This window comes from Mustela nigripes, chromosome 14, assembly GCF_022355385.1.
Source record: "Mustela nigripes isolate SB6536 chromosome 14, MUSNIG.SB6536, whole genome shotgun sequence".
Classification (NCBI taxonomy): Eukaryota; Metazoa; Chordata; class Mammalia; order Carnivora; family Mustelidae; genus Mustela; species Mustela nigripes.
In genome coordinates this window covers 78,597,907-78,615,837 of record NC_081570.1, presented here as the reverse complement: position 1 = coordinate 78,615,837, position 17,931 = coordinate 78,597,907, and the positions used below count along the sequence as shown (strand labels likewise).

The window sequence follows — 17,931 nt, the reverse complement described above, 5'->3', positions numbered from 1 at the left end:
AAAATAAATAGCAAGATGTGAGACTCCAACCTAACCATATCAGTAATTCCATTATATGTAAAGGTGAATGATTTAAACCAGTGTTGTCCAATATACCAGCTACTAGCCACATATGGCTATTGAAATTAGGCTAGTGTGCCTGAGGAACTGATTTTTAAATTTTAATTAATTTTAATAGAGATAAGTGGCTAGTGGCTACTGTATTAATAGCATGTTTCCAAAGAACCCAATTAGGGGAAGCCTGGGTGGCTCAGTTGGTTGAGTGTCTGACTCTTGATTTTGGCTCAGATCATGATCTCAGGGTCATGAGATCAAGCTCTGCATCAGGCTCCAGCTTGCTTAAGATCCTCTCTCTCTTTCTTCCTTTGCCCTTCCCCCTCCATTTGTGCTCTCTTTCTAAAAAAAAAAGAAAACAGAAAACAGAAAAAAAAACAACATAAAACAAAGATCCCAATTAGAAGTCAGAGATCTGAGGGTACTTGGTTGTCTCAGTCACTTACATGTCTGACTTCCTCTCAGGTCATGATCTCAGGGTCCTAGGATGAATACATTCATTGGGCTCCATATTAGCTGGGAGTCTGCTTGTCCTTCCCTCTCTCCCTCTGCCACTCCCCATGCTTGTGCTCTCTCTTTCTCCTAATCTCTCTCAAACAAATAAATAAATAAATAAAATCTTTTTGAAAGTCAGAGATTATCTGAGTGGATAGAAAAAGCAAGTTCTAATTATATGCTAATTTAAAAAAAGATTTTATTTTTATTTGTTTAAAGATTTTATTTATTTATTTGACAGAGATCACAAGTAGGCAGAGAGGCAGGCAGAGAGAGGAGGAAGCAGGCTCCCTGTTGAGCAGAGAGCCCGATGCGGGCCTCAATCCCAGGACTCTGGGATCATGACCTGAGCCAAAGGCAGAGGCTTTAACCCACTGAGCCACCCAGGTGCCCCTAAAAAAAAAAAAGATTTTAGATATAGAACCAAATAGGTTAAAAGTAAAAGAATGGAAGGAGATATACCGTGATAACACTAATTAAAAGAAAGCTGGAGTGCCTGCTTTAATGTCAGAAAAAACAGATTTCAGAGCAAAAATATTACCAAAAATAAAAAGAGAATTTCATAGAGATAAAAGAGACAGTTTCTCAAGAAAATGACACAATCACAAATATTATGCAACTAAAAACAGAGCTTTAAAATACATGAAGCAAAACTGACAAAACTGTAAGGAAAATAGATCAATTCATAATGACAGTCAAAGATTTCAACATTACTTTCTCTATAATTGGTAGAATAGACATAAGCAGCAGTATCAAAAAACTTGATTCAAGTGGCCTATAGAGAACATTCCATCCAACAACAGCAGCATACACAATCTTTTAAAGTACACACAGAATATATATTCTTGTTAAAGTAAAAAAAGATATTTGCCAAAACTTCCTTATTCTGAAATATAGGAAAAGTACCAATATACTTACAGTGATTCAAATAATACAAAGTTTATCTCTGATCATAACGGAATTAAATTAGAAATCAATAACTGAAAGATTTTTTTAAAAGATTTTATTCATTTATTTTTTTTACGATTTTATTTAATTTATTTGACATATAGAGATCATAAGTAGGCAGAGAGGCAGGCAGAGAGAGAGAGGAGGAAGCAGGCTCCCTGCCGAGCAGAGCGCCCAATGCAGGGCTTGATCCCAGGATCCTGGGATCATGACCTGAGCCGAAGTCGGAGGCTTTAACGCACTGAGCCACTCAGGCGCCCCAAGATTTTATTCATTTATTTGACAGACAGCGAGAGAGGGAACACAAGTGGGGGGTGGGGGGTGGGGGGATTGGAGAGGAAGAAGCACACTTCCTGCCAAGTAGGGAGCCCAATGCAGGGCTCAATCCCAGGACTCTGGGATCATGACCTGAACTGAAGGCAGACGCTTAACGACTGAGCCACCCAGGCACGCTAAGGTATCTTGAAATATCCAAATATTTAGAAACTAAATAATACACTTCTAAGTATCATACAAATCAGAAAAACTAAAAGGGCAGTTAGAAAATATTTTAAACTGATTGTGAAAATATAGCATATCAAAATATGTGGAATTCAGCAAAACAGTGTTTAGAAGGAAATTTATAGCTCCTATATTAGAAAAGAAGAAAATTTTTAAGTTAATAACCTCTGCTTCCACCTTAAGAAACTAGAAAAGGTACAAATTATACCTGAAGTGAACAGAATAAAGGCCATAATAATGATAAGAGCAGAAACCAATGAAATGGAAAACAGAAAAAGTAAACTTCTAACCACACTAATCAGGGATAAAAGAAGACAAATTGCCACATCAAGAATGAGACAATTATCATACGGTTTCACTCATATGTGGAACATAAGGAATAGCACAGAGGACCACAGGGGAAGGGAGAGAAAACTGAAGGGGAAGAAATCAGAGAGGGAGACAAACCATGAGAGACTCTGGACTCCAGGAAACAAACTGAGAGTAACAGAAGGGAGGGGTTGGGAGGAGAAGGGTAGCCGGATGATGGGTATTAAGGAGGGCACGTGTTATGAAGAGCACTGGGTGTTATACACAACTGATGAACTGTTGAAAACTACATCAAAAACTAATGATGTATTCTATGTCGGGTAACAACATAATAAAGATAAAAGAATGAGAGAGGTGGTATAACTACAGAATCTATAGATATTAAATGATAATAAGGAAATGATGAATAATTTGTGTCAATAAATTCAACAACTTAAAAGTGGACCAATCCCTTGAAAGACACAAACTGCCAAAACTCACTCAAGAAATAGATGACTTGAATTAGCTCTCTATCTGCTTAAGAAATTGATCTTAGGCCTTTCTGAAGGAAAACGGTGCTCATGACTGCCATGACTGGTAAATTTGACAAAAATTTATGGAAGAAATAATACAGATTTTATAAAAACTCTTTCAGACAAGTGAATAGGAGGGACTATTTCTCATAAGATTCTATGAAGACTGCATTATCCTGATACCCAAACCAAAGAAAGACATTATAAGAAAACTAATATTCCAATATTGGAATATATTCCATGACCAATATTGGAATATATTCCAAAGACCAATATTCCTCATGAACACAGATGTAAGAATTTGTAACAGTTTTACTCAATCAAATCCAACAATACATAAAAAGAATAACAGGGGCACATAGATGGGTCATTCGGTCAAGCATCTTACTCTTGATTTAAAATACATAAATTTATGTTGAAAAAAGATTGTTATTAAAGTTAATATAATTCACCATATTGACAGGCTAAAAAAACAGAAAACCAGTTGCTTATTTCAGTAGGTGCAGAAAAAGCATTTTGATAAAATTCAACATCTATTTCTCATAAAACCTTTTAGCAAACTAGTAATAGAAGAAACTTTTCTTGACCTAAAGGACATCTATAAAAAAACATACAGCTAATATCATGCTTAGTGGTGAAAAACTGAATTCTGGGGTGCCTGGGTGGCTCAGTGGGTTAAGCCTCTGCCTTCAGCTCAGGTCATGATCTCAGGTCCTGGGATCAAGACCGGCATCGGGCTCTCTACTCAGCAGGGAGCCTGCTTTCCCACTCTCTCTTTGCCTGCCTCTCTGGCTTCTTGTGATCTCTGACTGGCAAATAAATATACAAAATCTTTAAAAAAAAAAACAACTGAATTCTTCCCCTCTAAGATGAGGAAAAAGACAAGTGTGTTTGGTCTGAGCACTTCTATGCAACACTGTACTGGAGTTTCTAGTCAGTGCATGAGTCAAGAAAAAGAATTAAGAAATTAAAGGTAAATGAATTAGGAAGGAAGAAAAAAGCTATATTTGCCAACATCCTGATTATCTTTGTGGATAATCTTATGGACTCTACAAAAGAACTTAGAAGAATTATGTGAGTTGAGTACATTTTTAGGATACTTGATCATAGAGCAAAAATCAATTTTATTTTTATATACAGTTGACCCTTGAACAACACAGGGGTTAGGGGCACCGACCGACACCTCACATAAAAAATTTGCATATAACTTTGGACTCTCCCCAAACTAAATTACTAATAGCCTATTGGACCAGAAGCATTACCAATAACAATAAACAGTTGATAAGCATATATTTTGTATGTTATATGTAGTATGTACTGGATTCTTACAATAAAGTAAGCCAGAGAAAGGAAAATGTTATTAAGAAATTCGTAAGGGAGAGAAAACACAGTTACAGTACCTGTAAAAAATCATGCATAAGTGGACATACATTTCAAACCTGTGTTGTTTAAGGATCAATTATGTAAGTAGTGAAGAATTAGAAATAAAAATTACAAAAGAGGGGTATCTGAGTGGCTCAGGGGGTTAAGCCTCTGCCTTCGGCTCAGGTCATGATCTCGGGATCCTGGGATTGAGTCCCTCATCGGGCTCTCTGCTCAGCAGGGAGCCTGTTTCCCCTCTCTCTGCTTGCCTTTCTGCCTCCTTGTGATTTCTCTCTCTGTCAAATAAATAAAGAAATAAAATCTTTAAAAATTTTGACAAAATTGAATAAATTTGACAAAAGATGTACAATAACTATATAATGATGACTATAAGACATTGGTGAAAAAAATTAAAGAAGACCTAAAAAGATGGAGAGATAATATATCAAGTTCATGGAATAGAAGACTAGAGATAATTAAAATACCAATCCTCCCCAAACTGACTTATAGATTCAACACATCCCAATCAAAATCCCAACAGACTTTGTTTCTTGATAAATTGACCTGTGGATTCTGAAATTTATATAGAAATGAAAAGGACCTAGAATAACTTTGAAAATAAGACAAACAAAACCAAAAAACCAAAATAAAGTTGTGATACATAAACCACTGGATCTTAAAACTTATTTAAAAACTACAGCAAATGGGGCACCTGGGTGGCTCAGTGGGTTAAAGCCACTGCTTTCAGCTCAGGTCATGATCCCAGAGTCCTGGGATCAAGTCCTGCATTGGGCTTTCGGCTCATCAGGGAGCCTGCTTCCCTTCCTCTCTCTCTCTTTGCCTTCATCTTTGCCTGCTTGTGATCTCTGTCTGTCAAATAAATAAATAAAATCTTTAAAAAAAAAAAAAGCTACAGCAATGATGGGGCACCTGGGGGGCTCAGTTGGTCAAGTATCTGCCTTCAGCTCAGGTCATGATCCCAGGTCCTGCGATTGAGTCCCACATCAGGCTCCCTGCTCAGAGGGGAGCCTGCTTCTCCCTCTGCTTGCTCTGCCTGCTCTCCCTGCTTGTGGCTCCCATTCTCTCTCTGACAAATAAATAAATAAAATCTTTAAAAAAAATAAAAAACAAAAAACATCATGACTATAATAAAGAATATCAGTAAATGGGAGTCCATAGAAATTAAAAGCTTTGGCTCTTCAAAGAACACAATTTTAAAAATGAAAAGATAAGCTACAGACTGGGAGAAGATATTTGCAAAATATGTATCTGACAAAATTCTTTTATCAAGAATATGCAGATAATAAGGAGATAACCCAATTTAAAAATAGGTAAAACATTTATTTATTTATTTATTATAGTTAAATTTATATAATTCTGATATTCAATTCCTAAATACTTAGCTTAGAAAAATGAAAGTACATGTCCATAACAAGATGTACCCGAATGTTTGTGGCAACTTTATTTGTAATAGCTAAGAACTGGAAATGTCCAATGACAGGTGAAAAGATGAGAAGACTATGGTGTATCCATACAATGGAGCACTACTCAGCAATAAAAATAAATAAACTATATATAGATCTAACAATGTTTATGGATGAACATCATAATAATTTTGTTGAGAGAAGAAAATCAGACCAGAAAAAAAAAGGCATACTGTATCATTCTCTCTCTCTATATATATATATATATATGTATATATATATATATATATATTTCTATAAAATTCAAGCTGATCTATAGTGAGAGCAAGTGCTTATTTGGTGAAGGGCAGTGATAGAGAAGAGCCGGAGAAAAGCAGTACAAAAAGACATGAGGGGGATGCCTGGGTGGCTCAGTTGGTTAAGCCACTGCCTTCGATTCAAGTCATGCCCAGGGGTCCTGGGATGGAGTCCCATATCAAGTTTCCCCTGCTTTGCCGGGAGCCTGCTTCTCCCTCTCCCTCTGCCCCTTCCACTGCTTGTGTGCTTGCTCTCTCTCTCTGTGTCAAATAAATAAATAAAATCTGAAAAAAAAAAAAAAAAGACATGAGGAAGGACACCTGGTTGGCCCAGTTGGTGAGTGTGCCACCAAGGAGTTGTGAGTGTGAGCCCCATGTTGGGCATAGAGATTACTTTAAAAATAAAATCTTAAAAAAAAAAAAAAAAAAGCCATAAGAAACTTTGAAGGGTAAAGGATTTATTTATTATATTGGTTGTAGTGATGGTTTCATCAGTGTATGCATGTGTCAGAATTTATCAAAGTGTACACTTTGAATATGTGCTGAGTATTGTATGTTTATTATGCCTCAGTAAAGTTGTACAAAAATACCTCAGTGCATTAAAAAGAAACCAGACACAGCTGAAGAAAGAATTAGAGAACTGGATTTAAAGTACCTATCCACATGTAGTAGAGTGAGAGAAAAATAAGACTAGAGTATGAAGGTCCAACAGAATTCCAGAAGGATATAAGAATGAGAATGCAGGGGCACCTAGGTGGCTCAGTCAGTTAAGCATCTGTCTTTGGCTCAGGTCATGATTCCAGGGTCCTAGGATGGAGCCCCACATGGGCTCCCTGCTCAGTGAGGAGCTGGCTTCCCCTTCCTCTGCTGCTCTCCCTGCTTGTGCTCTCTCTCACTCAGTCTCAAATAAATAAAAATCTTTTTTTAAAAAATGAGAATGTTAAAGAGCCAGTGTTTCTTAGATCCGGAAAATTCAGTGAATCTCTAACAACATAAGTAAGAAAAAATTATCTCCCAGACACATCATAGTGAACCAGCAGAATACAAATGAATCTGTGAGAGACAGAGAGAGAAACAGAGAGATCTTAAAGTAGCCAAACATGCATCACTCAAAGTCAATCACTAAATGAAATAAAGGATATATACTTTCGCAGAAAAAAAAAAATGAAAAGCCTGAGATGTAAAACAAAATAAAACAAAACAAAAAAAAACACATGGAACAAAAACATTTTGGTAAGTATGAGGGCATATCTCAGCAAACACTGACTATGAATAACATAATGTAACAACATACTCTTAATTTTTTAAGGGAAAATAGACTAGAATTAAAATACTGGGTTTATCTACTAGCATTAAGATAATCCAAGGTCCTTGATCATTTGGGAGTAAGGTAAAGATATGAACTTCAGATTTTGTTAGATGAGTATGCTAAACTAGCTAGTTTAATCCCTGAAATAATAAATACAAGCACATGTACTTTCCAACCAGTTAGAGAGAAACGGAATTAGAAAAAGAAAAAAAAAAAATCAATTCAAGAGAAGGCAAAACAAGAAAGAGAAAAGAAAGTAACAGTAATAGCTGGGGTCCTGGGGGGCTCAGACAGTTCAGCATCTACCCTCAGCTCAGGTCATGATCCCAGGGTGCTTGGATTGAGCTCTGTGTCTGGCTCCCTGCTCAGCGGGTGAGCCTACTTTTCTTTCTCTTCCCTGCTCCTGCTCTCTCTCACTCTCTCTCTCTCTCCCTCAATTAAATAAATGTTTTTTAAAAAGTAATAGTAATAGCATCTAGAAGATTCAGAACAGCATCTTGCATGTTATCATTTTATATATATTAGTGCAATAACTTATTATTACTATGACTGTTATTTCTATTTTGTGTGTCATTCTTGCACAGGGACCATGCTAATCTTCTCTGTATTGTTTCAATTTTATTTTATTTTGTTGATTGGTTTATTGAGAGGTTCAAATTGGATGGTTCTATACTTTCAAATCCTCATTAACTGAAAGAAAGAGGAAATCTCCAAACAGGTTCAGAAATGGTTTTTGCGGGAGTGCCTGGGTGGCTCAGTCAGGTAAGCATCTGCCTTCTGCTCAGGTCATGGTCTCAGGGTCATGGGATCAGGCCCCAGGTCAGGCTCCCAACTCAATGGGGAGTCTGTTTCTCCCTCTCTCTCTGCCCTGCCCCCCTCACTCAGGTATATGTACTCTCTCTCTCTCTCTCTCTAATAAATAAGTAAAATCTTGAAAGAAAAAGAAATGGTTTATTGAGGTGAGTGGCCATCTCGCACTCAAAATAAATTCAGGTCCCACCAGGTAGGAAGCAGTGGCTCTTTTCGCTCATACTAGAGCCTGACAAACTTGGAGGCCACTGAGCAGGGTCAAAGCAAAGCCTCCACTCAGAGGAGACATGTTAAAGACAACTTTTCTAGCCAGGGTGGAAAAAATTCCAGAGCTCCTAAAAGGAGGCTCAGAGGTCTGCATTAACACACTGGAGTTGGGCTGTTAGTATGTAGGCGGCCCAACAGACCCACTCTCCTTTCCCTGGATTACATAAAGAGTTTTCAAATACCACCCCCACCTCAGCTGACTGTCTTGAATATTAAACTCCTTGAATCTCCCCATTATCATTCTAATTCATAGATGCGAATGCCTACGCTTCATGCATTTTACACACATCATGATACAATGTCCTCCAGGCCTACTTGTAACTCCGGTATGGAAAATAACTGGCTGAGCTTCCAAAGATAAACCTGGTAGGTGTGATAGCTGCTGAGCGAGGAGAGCAGGGAGCCTCCTGGGAAGTTCCTTTGAATTTGGGTGTGGTGTGAGTCCTTCTGGTCCCAAGGATGGTTTTTATCTAATCTGCCTTGAAACTGCTTGGAGGATCCAAAACTGCTTTGATCAATAAAAAACTGCTGAACTACAGTTTCTCCTCTGAAGCTCTTAAAGATTGGGTCTGCCCTGTTGGAAAGCAGTGTCATAGCAAAAGGATATGTGTACAGCATTGTTCACCAGAGCATTGTTTAAAACTGTGGACTATCAGTAAAAACCCATCAGCAAAGTTGCTGGCACACCCTTATATCATAATGCTAGGTATCTGACTTTTTGCAAAGCAAGTCTCTGAGCAGCATATAAACTACGATCCTATTCTGGAAAAAATCAATAGTAACAATAATAAAGTTAGCACATGCAGGCAAAAAAAAAGGAGGAACATGTGCCAAAATGTTAACAATGATTATTTGGGATTGGGGGAAGTTGGGATGGAATCTGAGGAGAAACATTTCTCCATTCCCTGACCCCCTGGGATTGATGTTGTACCCTCTCATTAGCCAAGGTGAGGCTTTGGTACCAAGCTGCATTCACGTCAAAGGCTTTTTCCTCCCGACAGACATTTCCTTTCTCTACCTGCAAATATTCCACAGTATGTAACAGCTGCTCAATGCCTTCATTCATTTGTACTGTTCTGTTCTCAGCAGGACATGTACCTGTAGGCATTTGCATATTAAAATACGTGAGGTAGCTCACTGTAATATTTGACCACAACATTTGAAATTTATTTATGTGTTATTTTTGGTTAAGCTGACAAAGAAGTCATGTGTTTTTTTTCTATTTTAGAGTTTAAATTTTTAAAAATTTAATGAAATTAAAAATTTCAATATGTGAGGATATTTATTGCAACTGAGAATTTCAAAGTGCTAAGATTAAAATCTGATATAGACAGCTTGCTCAAAATAGATGGCTTGTTCAAAAATTTAAGGTTCCTGTGCCTCTTTAAAGTTTAAACATGTCTACTTGCATACAACTAGAAAAGTTGACCCCAAATATTGCCTCAGTTTCCTTGATGTTACTAAGGAGTGTATGTCCTTTTACTTTGTCTTGAGACCCAGGCTAACAGAGTTTGGCATATTTTCATAGGTTTTTTTGGCTTGAAATTTATTTCATCCATTCCACTCATTCAATAAACATCTATAATTATCATCATTGGTATTAAAAACAATAGCTCACATTTGACAGGTATTTTCTACCTGCTGGTAGTTAATGCCAGCTAACATTTCATTTCCATTTATTACCTGCAGCTCTTAAAATGCCTCCGTTTTGCCTGGCAATGGGGAGCGTACAAAGATAACCTGGACCCTTAAGATATATGAATAATCCAAATACAGTTCTGTGCTCAAAAGCAGGGTCAGATGTGGGGAGTTGACTGCAAGCTGACATGGTCCTTGTAGTCAAGGGAGTTTTGCTGAGGGCTAGCTCCCGCAATCCCTGCAGGTCACTCACTAATTTGTTTGGCTTACATAAGCACTCTGGGTCAAGCTGACACGGTCCTTGAGCTCCTCTGTAAATATGCTTGAGTAAACTCTTTTGTTTTTAAGCAAGGCTGTCACGTGGGACTTGTGGTCCTCTGACCTCAAGCTCCTTGATAAACATTCTTGTTATTGAACTATAAAATAAAGTCTCTCATGCATGTTGGGGCTCCACTGGGTCATCAGCCCATCAGATCACCTCCTGATCCCAGCTTTCTGACTCGTTTTTCTTAATTTCCCACCATTCTCTCTCTCTCTCTCTCTTCCCCCCCCCCCCCCCCCCCCTCCCTCCCCCCCCCCCCCCTCTCTCTCTCTCTGCCTCCCCTGGGACTTCTTGTGCTGGTCCCTGACAGTCAGATACCAGGTTAAAGTAATTCCTAGACTGAATAACTGACTTCCCAAGAAGGAAATCAAGGAAGCTTCATGAGGGAGTTGGCATTATAATTGAGTCTTTCAGTAAAGGATTTGGTCATCTGGAGAAGGAAGAGGGACATTCCAGATAAAGGCAGAAAGGCAGAGGTAGGACTCTGCAGGGCATGTGCTGGGTCCTTGGTATAGTGAGGGCTAAAGCACATGGTACCTGAAGGGAATGCACAGGAAAGAAGTCTTAAGGGGCAGAATCAGTGAAGGACCAGCGAATCATTTATCCTAACACTCATTTTATAGATAAAAACACTAAGGCCTACAGAAAAGGGAAATCCCCTCAGTTATTCAGTAGTGGGGATGGAATTAGACTTTGAGCTCTCTTGGCTCCCATGACTGAGCTTCCAGTTATAGTGGATCGGATCAAGGAGTGCCTAGAATGCCAGGGTAGAGGTACGTGGCCATCTCAATGCAGAGGGGAAACCCTGAAAGTTTTGAGGAGGTTGTGACTAGCAAAGGTGACACAGGGACTAAAGTAATTGGAAGGTTTCTAGGCTAAGTGACTGGAAAGCTGAAAATTATATTTTGATAAATGGCTTCTGTTAATAGAATCAGATTAAAAACCATCGGTCCTTCTCAAAGTAACTATTTGATTAATGTAACCTTTTTTAAAATGTCATGTGTTTAACATTCTTGTTAAAGAGTAAATTAAAGAGCAAACAGGACAATCTGTAATGGGTGTCAAATGCTCAATTTGCCTCCTCTGATTGTTTCTGCCCTTGGGAAACAAAATTTCTATCACTTGAGTCCACAACTTCATGTACTTTGTATTCTCTTTACATTTGAAAAAGAGATAGAATATTGACTTTCATTTTTAAAAAGTTTTTTTTTTTTTTAAGTAGAAGCTTATTTTAGTTACATTTATTTTTAGTTCTGCTTTCCTCACAAGCAGCATTTCCTAGTACTGAATGAAATAGCAAAGAGGATCAATCTAAGAGGTCACCTTTAGCCACAGACACGTAAAACCTCCCCAGTCGGCACCAAGAATCTCATTCTTGCATCTGTAGAATCACAGACCGGAGATGAACCTCACTATCACCAGCACTCTCAAAGGGAGGCAAAGAGTGGATTGTCAGCCTGTCTGGGTTCCAATCCCAGCTTCGCCAGTCATGAGTCCTGAGGTCTCCGAATCAAGTTATTTCGTGTTTCTGAAAATGATTCTTACCTGGAAAATAGAGCTAGCTAATGATAACTCATCCCGGGTTTGCTTGCTGTGGTTGTGAGAATTGCTAGAGAGCGGACCAATAATGCTGACCACAGTGCCCGGCGCATAGTGAGCATCTTGCTCAATCTTAAGCTCTGTGAATGGTCTCGCCCACACACCAGGACAGACAAGCAGCTCAGAAAGCAGCAGCATGCCTGAAAGGACTTGTCGATTCCCAAGAAACTAGTACCCTTATTTTAGATGCACTCTAGAACGAAAGATGTAACAAAACCACTTCACAGTTTACTTCTCCTGGGTAAACTGTTTTGAGAACATTTCCAAAACCTTTAAGGAAGATGTCTATGTCCACCTCTCTGATTTATATAAAACTATCCGCCCAATGCAAAACAGACCTCGTCACTCTCTCTCTCTCCCAGTCTGGCCTGCTTCCCAGCTGTTCACATTCCCTACAGGATTGTTAGAAGCTCCACACGCTGAGCGGGAGGCAGAGGAAAGTAAATAGTTTAGCCAGGCAGGTACCCCACCCACCATTTTATTTTCCTAAATCACTCCTTTAGCTAACATTTCAGGGACAGACACGCGACGCATCTGGCTCCAACCAAATATTTTCAGTCAGTCAGATTCCAAGGTAAATATTTGCCACTTTGATTGCAGCAACAGTGGTAGCGTGAAACAAGGAGCCACTTATCAACCTTCAATCAGGGCCCGCCTGGCGCTTGGGTGACGTGACCTGCCCCCTCCCCGTGAGCCCTTGCGCGGGTCCCGCCTCTGCACTTCCGGTCTTGAGCACTTGGTGTCTGAGCCTTTCTGAGGCCTGATGGGTCTTCAAGGTGAACCCTTGGTAAAAAGTCGGGTTGTGGGATTGCTGAACTGCTGTCTTCCACCAGATCCTTTCATTTTTAGCAGGTGTTGTCTTTCCCACTGTTCACGACTGACTTGTCGAAAGGTATTGGTTGTAGATGAGAAAGACAAGGGAGGGGTTAAGGAAGTCTCCTAGACGTGTTATTTGGGGGTGGGGTGGGGCCGGAGATGTTCCCCCTGAAACCTGTACCTATTACTTAAATTGCATCGTTAAGAGACTCTTTTTATTTATTTTTTTAAATTAGAGCGAGAGAGAGTGCCCGAGCATGAAGGGGGAGCAGCAGAGGGAGAGGGTGATGCAGACTCCCCGCTGAGCAGGTAGCCTCCTAGGGGCTCCATCCCAGCACCCCAAGATCATGACCTGAGCAGACGCTTAACTGACCGAGCCACCCTGGTGCCCCAAGAGACTCTTAACATTGGCCCAAGGCTTTTGAGCTAAGATGAATTCTGTGAGAATGAATATATTAGTTTTTCTTATAGATGCATATTTTATGCACGAAGAATAATAGAGAGTGATGAAGACACAGGAAAATGGCAGGTGGGGTGGTTTTTGCCTCGTTCTATGGCAAGTTTTTTACTTTTTTGGAGTCTTTTTGAGACTGAAAATTAAAGACCCGTTGTTTTCCTAGGAAAAGATATGTGAACACAGTATTTCGCCTATAACCTGAGGAGATTCATGGATCCCCAGAACCCATCTGCAGGCTTCCATGGGGGAAACCATGGACCCAAGGTTTGGAAGCCACAGATTTTAGGTGCAGATGCCTTGGTGAGATGCACCTGACATTCCTTGTCTTGCCCAGGCAGAAGTAAGGCGAAAAAAGTGAGGCACTAGCCTTGGGCATAAAATTTAAGGGGGGCATCAAAAGGTTCAGAAATCAAGACAAAATTTTAAGTATTTATTTGAGAGAGAGGTTATTATTAATTTATTATAGATATTTATTACAGATATTATTTATTAGAGAGATAGCAAGAGAGGGAACACAGGCAGGGGGTGTGGGAAAGGGAGAAGCAGGCTTCTCGCTGAGCAGGGAGCCTGATGCCGGGCTGGATCTCAGGACCCTGAGATCATGACCTGAGCCGAAAGTAAATGCTTAACAACTGAGCCATTCAGATGCCCCAAGATAAATCATATTTTAATGCAGTATTTTAAAGAATCAAATCTGAAAGCTATGGCTGTGGCTTGTCAAACTTTTTTTTGTAAACAAAATTTTACTGGAACCAAGGCCAGAATTAGAGCAAGATGAATGAGGCATGGTTGTACAAATGCAGGTTCAGACTGTCTTTATTTTACAGTTTTAAAATTTTGTATTTTGTTCAATTTATTTATTTATTATTTTATTTTTTTATTTGACAGAGAGAGATTGAGAGTGAGCACAAGTAGAGGGAGCGGCAGGCAGAGGGAGAAGCAGGCTTCCTGATGAGCAGGAAAGCTGACTCGGGGCTCGATCCCAGGACCTTGGGGTCATGACCTGAGCTGAAGGCAGCCGCTTAACCAACTGAGCCACCCAGGCGCCCCTCAATTTTTTATTTCTAAATAGTTCATTAAAATACTGTTTTGAATACTGAGGTTTTTTGACCCCCTCTTGTTTAATTTTGCACCCGGCACTAGTGTCTCCTTCACTATCCTAGCCCTCAGCCCTGCTTGTGTCCAGGATGCTGTTCGAGTAAAATCCAAATGTAATTGATCACTTGCTGTGTGCTAGGCCCCACGTTCCCACATTTCCAGACAGCTAGGGTAGTGGGAAAAACTCTGATCTATCAAAATGTTTGATGTTTAGTCCTGGCTCTCATGTCCTGCTGGATGACCTTGACCAGTGAACTTAGCTTTTCTGAACCTCTTCTTAATTGCAGAATGAGAGGGTGAGACTGGGTACTTTCCAGTTCTGGCAGTCTGTGGTTCTTAGGACTTTGAAAATGGCAGCTAAACCAAATTGTTCCCCAGAGAACTAGAGTCCTCAATGAACACCCAAATCCACATGCCAGCCCTCTAGCCTTCTCTTGATTTGCCTTCTTGATGGAGGGGTTTTGCATTCTACAGACTTTGATTTGTCTCAGTGTGAGGGCCCAGACTGTCACATGTCTTCAACTTGAGTAGTGATTGCTAGAGTCAAAGATTTTCAGAGCTGATGAAAGTAAAATGCAAAGAGATGATTTAGTTTTGAGGAGAATGAGGCTCAAACAGGTGAAGTCAGTTGGCCAGGGCGGCACAGTGTCAGATTTAGAACTAAAACCCCAGTGCCTGATTGCCATCCGGTTTTCTTTTCACTTCACCTTGGTGGAGTATGATTCATGCCTTTCTACTTCCCTCCAGAGAATTTCCTAAAAGTACTTTGAATTCTCTCGTAATATTCTCTGTGATTCCTGTGTTTTATTAGTTTCCTTGTTATGATGCTATTCCTAGTGCTGGGAGATTGGAAGCCAAAATTCTTGATCAGTGTCTTACCCTTAAGTCTTCTTCCCTCTCCGAGCCTCATCTTGGATTTAACTTCTATGGGGGATTTAAAAAAAAAAAAAAAAAAAAACTGCTGCAAGGCATATAATCTTAGAAAGCTAACTTCCTCTGTGTTTCTTTTGAAAGATATTTTTAAAACTGGAGAGAAGAAGTGATGCATAACAATCTATAAGGTAGGTACTGTTATTATTGATTTTACTAATGAGGAAATTGAGGCACAGAGGACTAATTAATTTAGATCTACCATCTAAGTATCAGAAGCAGGATTCAAATCCAAGCATCCTGACTCCAGGGTCTGTTTTTTTTTTTTTTTTTTTTGTTGTTGTTGTTGTTGTTTTTAACTAGCACAATGTATGGCTTCTCTTGTGCACCATTTCAGCTGAGCTTGAACAATTTCAAGGGATGGAAAGTTACCTCAGGAGATCTAGTTCTGTTGCTGGGCAACCTCTTCTGTTTGAATGTCTTCCTTCTGTTCATTGGAATGAGCCATAGACAGTTATCCAAAATGGTTTTAGGTTGTCTAAATAAGAAGGTAAATAAGTGAGTGAAGAACATAGAGTAAAATCTCACAATCTATTTCGTCTCCACCAAACATTCCTGACCCACTCCCAGTTATGTGGGCTTCCTGAAAAAAACACAAAATTCCCTCTTTCAGTTTTGAGTCTATTGAAAGTAAAATCCCCATCCTATGTGTTTGTAACTTATTCTGAGAAAGATTTAGGTTGGCCTGCATAGGTTAGAAAGTATGATTAAGGGCGCCTGGGTGGCTCAGTGGGTTAAGCTGCTGCCTTGGCTCAGGTCATGATCTCAGGGTCCTGGGATCGAGTCCCGCATTGGGCTCTCTGCTCAGGAGGGAGCCTGCTTCCTCCTCTCTCTCTCTGCCTGCCTCTCTGCCTACTTGTAATCTCTCTGTCAAATAAATAAATAAAATCTTAAAAAAAAAAAAAAAGAAAGTATGATTAAGTAGCATAAATTAAAAGTGTGTGACACGATCCAGCAATTTCACTTTTAGGTATTTTTCCTTCAAAAAGAGTAATAAGAGCTTACCAGGATAAATATTCAAGTGATTTTATTTCATTTTTGTAATTGCACAAAAATCATAGGCAACTTAGATGTGCACAAATAAGGAAGTGCCTAAATAAAATAATAAATTAATGAAGTTGTGAGAGGATTTCAATCTAAAATTGAACTGGAGGATATGAAATGGAGACTCTCAGGCATGCTCCCCCAGAAGAATGGAATTTAACTGAGAGACTGATTTCTTGTAAATGCCTGATTTACAGAAGATCGAGGCATATCTCTTGACCAATGAACATCCACCAAGAATCTCCCTGGCAGGCCTTCCCCCTCCTTGCACTCCTTACTCATAAGTATAGCCTGCCCCCGATCTTCAAATGACTCACCTGTAGCTTGATACAGCATGTTTCCCAAATTGCAGTTCTCTCTGCAATTCCCAAATAAACTTGAATTTCTCGTAATTTGACCTTGCCTCAGTTTACCTCCCTGTTTAGGTTAATGGAGTATCTTTTAATTGTTTTCAATGTGTAATATTAAGATAAACTGCATCATTTGCTCTGAAGAAAATCATCACTAATATTTTAAAAATTGGTGCTTGGTGGCATATCATCTCCATTGTTATCCCAGTGGCAATACAACAGTTCACAGAAATAAACATGGGGCACCTGTGTGGCTCAGTCAGTTGGGCATCTTCCTTCGCCTCAGATCATGGTCCCAGGGTCTGGGGGTTGAGCCCTGACATGGGCTCCCAGCTCAGTGGGGAGTCTGCTCCTCCCTCTGCCTCTCCTTTCTGGCTTGTGTTCTGTCTCTCACTCACTCTCTCTTAAATAAATAAATGGAATCTAAAAAAAAAAAAAAAAAAAAGAAAGAAAGAAAAAGGAAGAAACACTCTTTTCTCATTTCAAATGTTATTGAAGAAAACATGGAAAATAATAAAATGTAAATAAGTAAACAAAGAAACTATAATTCTGCACCCAAAAGATAACCACTGTGAACCTTTAAATTGACTTTTTCCCATCTTTTTTCTTTTTTCTTTTTTCTTTTTTTTTTAATTAAAGATTTTATTTATTTATTTGTCAGAGAGAGAGCGAGCAAGAGCAAGCAAGAGCGAGCACAGGCAGACAGTGGAAGGCAGAGTCAGAGGGAGAAGCAGGCTCCCTGAGGAGCAAGGAGCCCGATGTGGGACTCGATCCCAGGACGCTGGGATCATGACCTGAGCCGAAGGCAGCTGCTTAACCAACTGAGCCACCCAGGCGTCCACCCATCTTTTTTCTTATGTGCAGTACTTTTTTAGTAGATTTTTTGTGATAAAATATATATAATATAAAATATATTATTTTAAACATATTTAACTGTACAATTCAGTGGCATTTAAGTACATTCACATTATTGTGCCCCTATTATGACTATCCATCTCCAGAAAATTTTCATCATCCCAAACTGAATTCAGTTTCAGTCAACAATAACTCCCCCATTATTCTCTCCTCTAGCTCCTGGTAACCACTATTCTACTTTCTATCTCTGGATTTCGCTACTCTAGTTACTTCCTGTAAGTGCAACCGTACAATGTTAATACTTTTGTTCTTGGCTTATTTTACTTAGCACTATATTTTTAAGGTTCATCCACATGGTAGTGTGTATAAGAATTTCCTTGTTTTAGGGCTGAATAATAGTCCACTGTAAATTAATTTCACATTTTGTTTATTTGTTCATCGATGGAAATTTGGGTAATTTCTACCTTTTGGCTATGGTGAATAATGGTTATGAACATGATGTAGAAATATTCGTTCCTGATTTCAGTTCTTTTGG

General features: G+C 39.3%; 1 long non-coding RNA gene and 1 pseudogene across 1 annotated transcript; one reads left to right on the top strand and one right to left on the bottom strand.

Moving 5' to 3' along the window:
- Window positions 1–7,749: 7,749 nt before the first annotated feature.
- On the bottom strand, window positions 7,750–7,833 carry LOC132002324 (U6 spliceosomal RNA; annotated as a pseudogene).
- A 4,766-nt stretch (window positions 7,834–12,599) lies between these two features.
- On the top strand, window positions 12,600–17,731 carry LOC132002162 (uncharacterized). Its single transcript, XR_009399762.1, has 3 exons — window positions 12,600–12,738; window positions 15,232–15,278; window positions 17,613–17,731. It is a non-coding gene; the product is annotated as an uncharacterized LOC132002162 (long non-coding RNA).
- The last annotated feature ends 200 nt before the right edge of the window (window positions 17,732–17,931 follow it).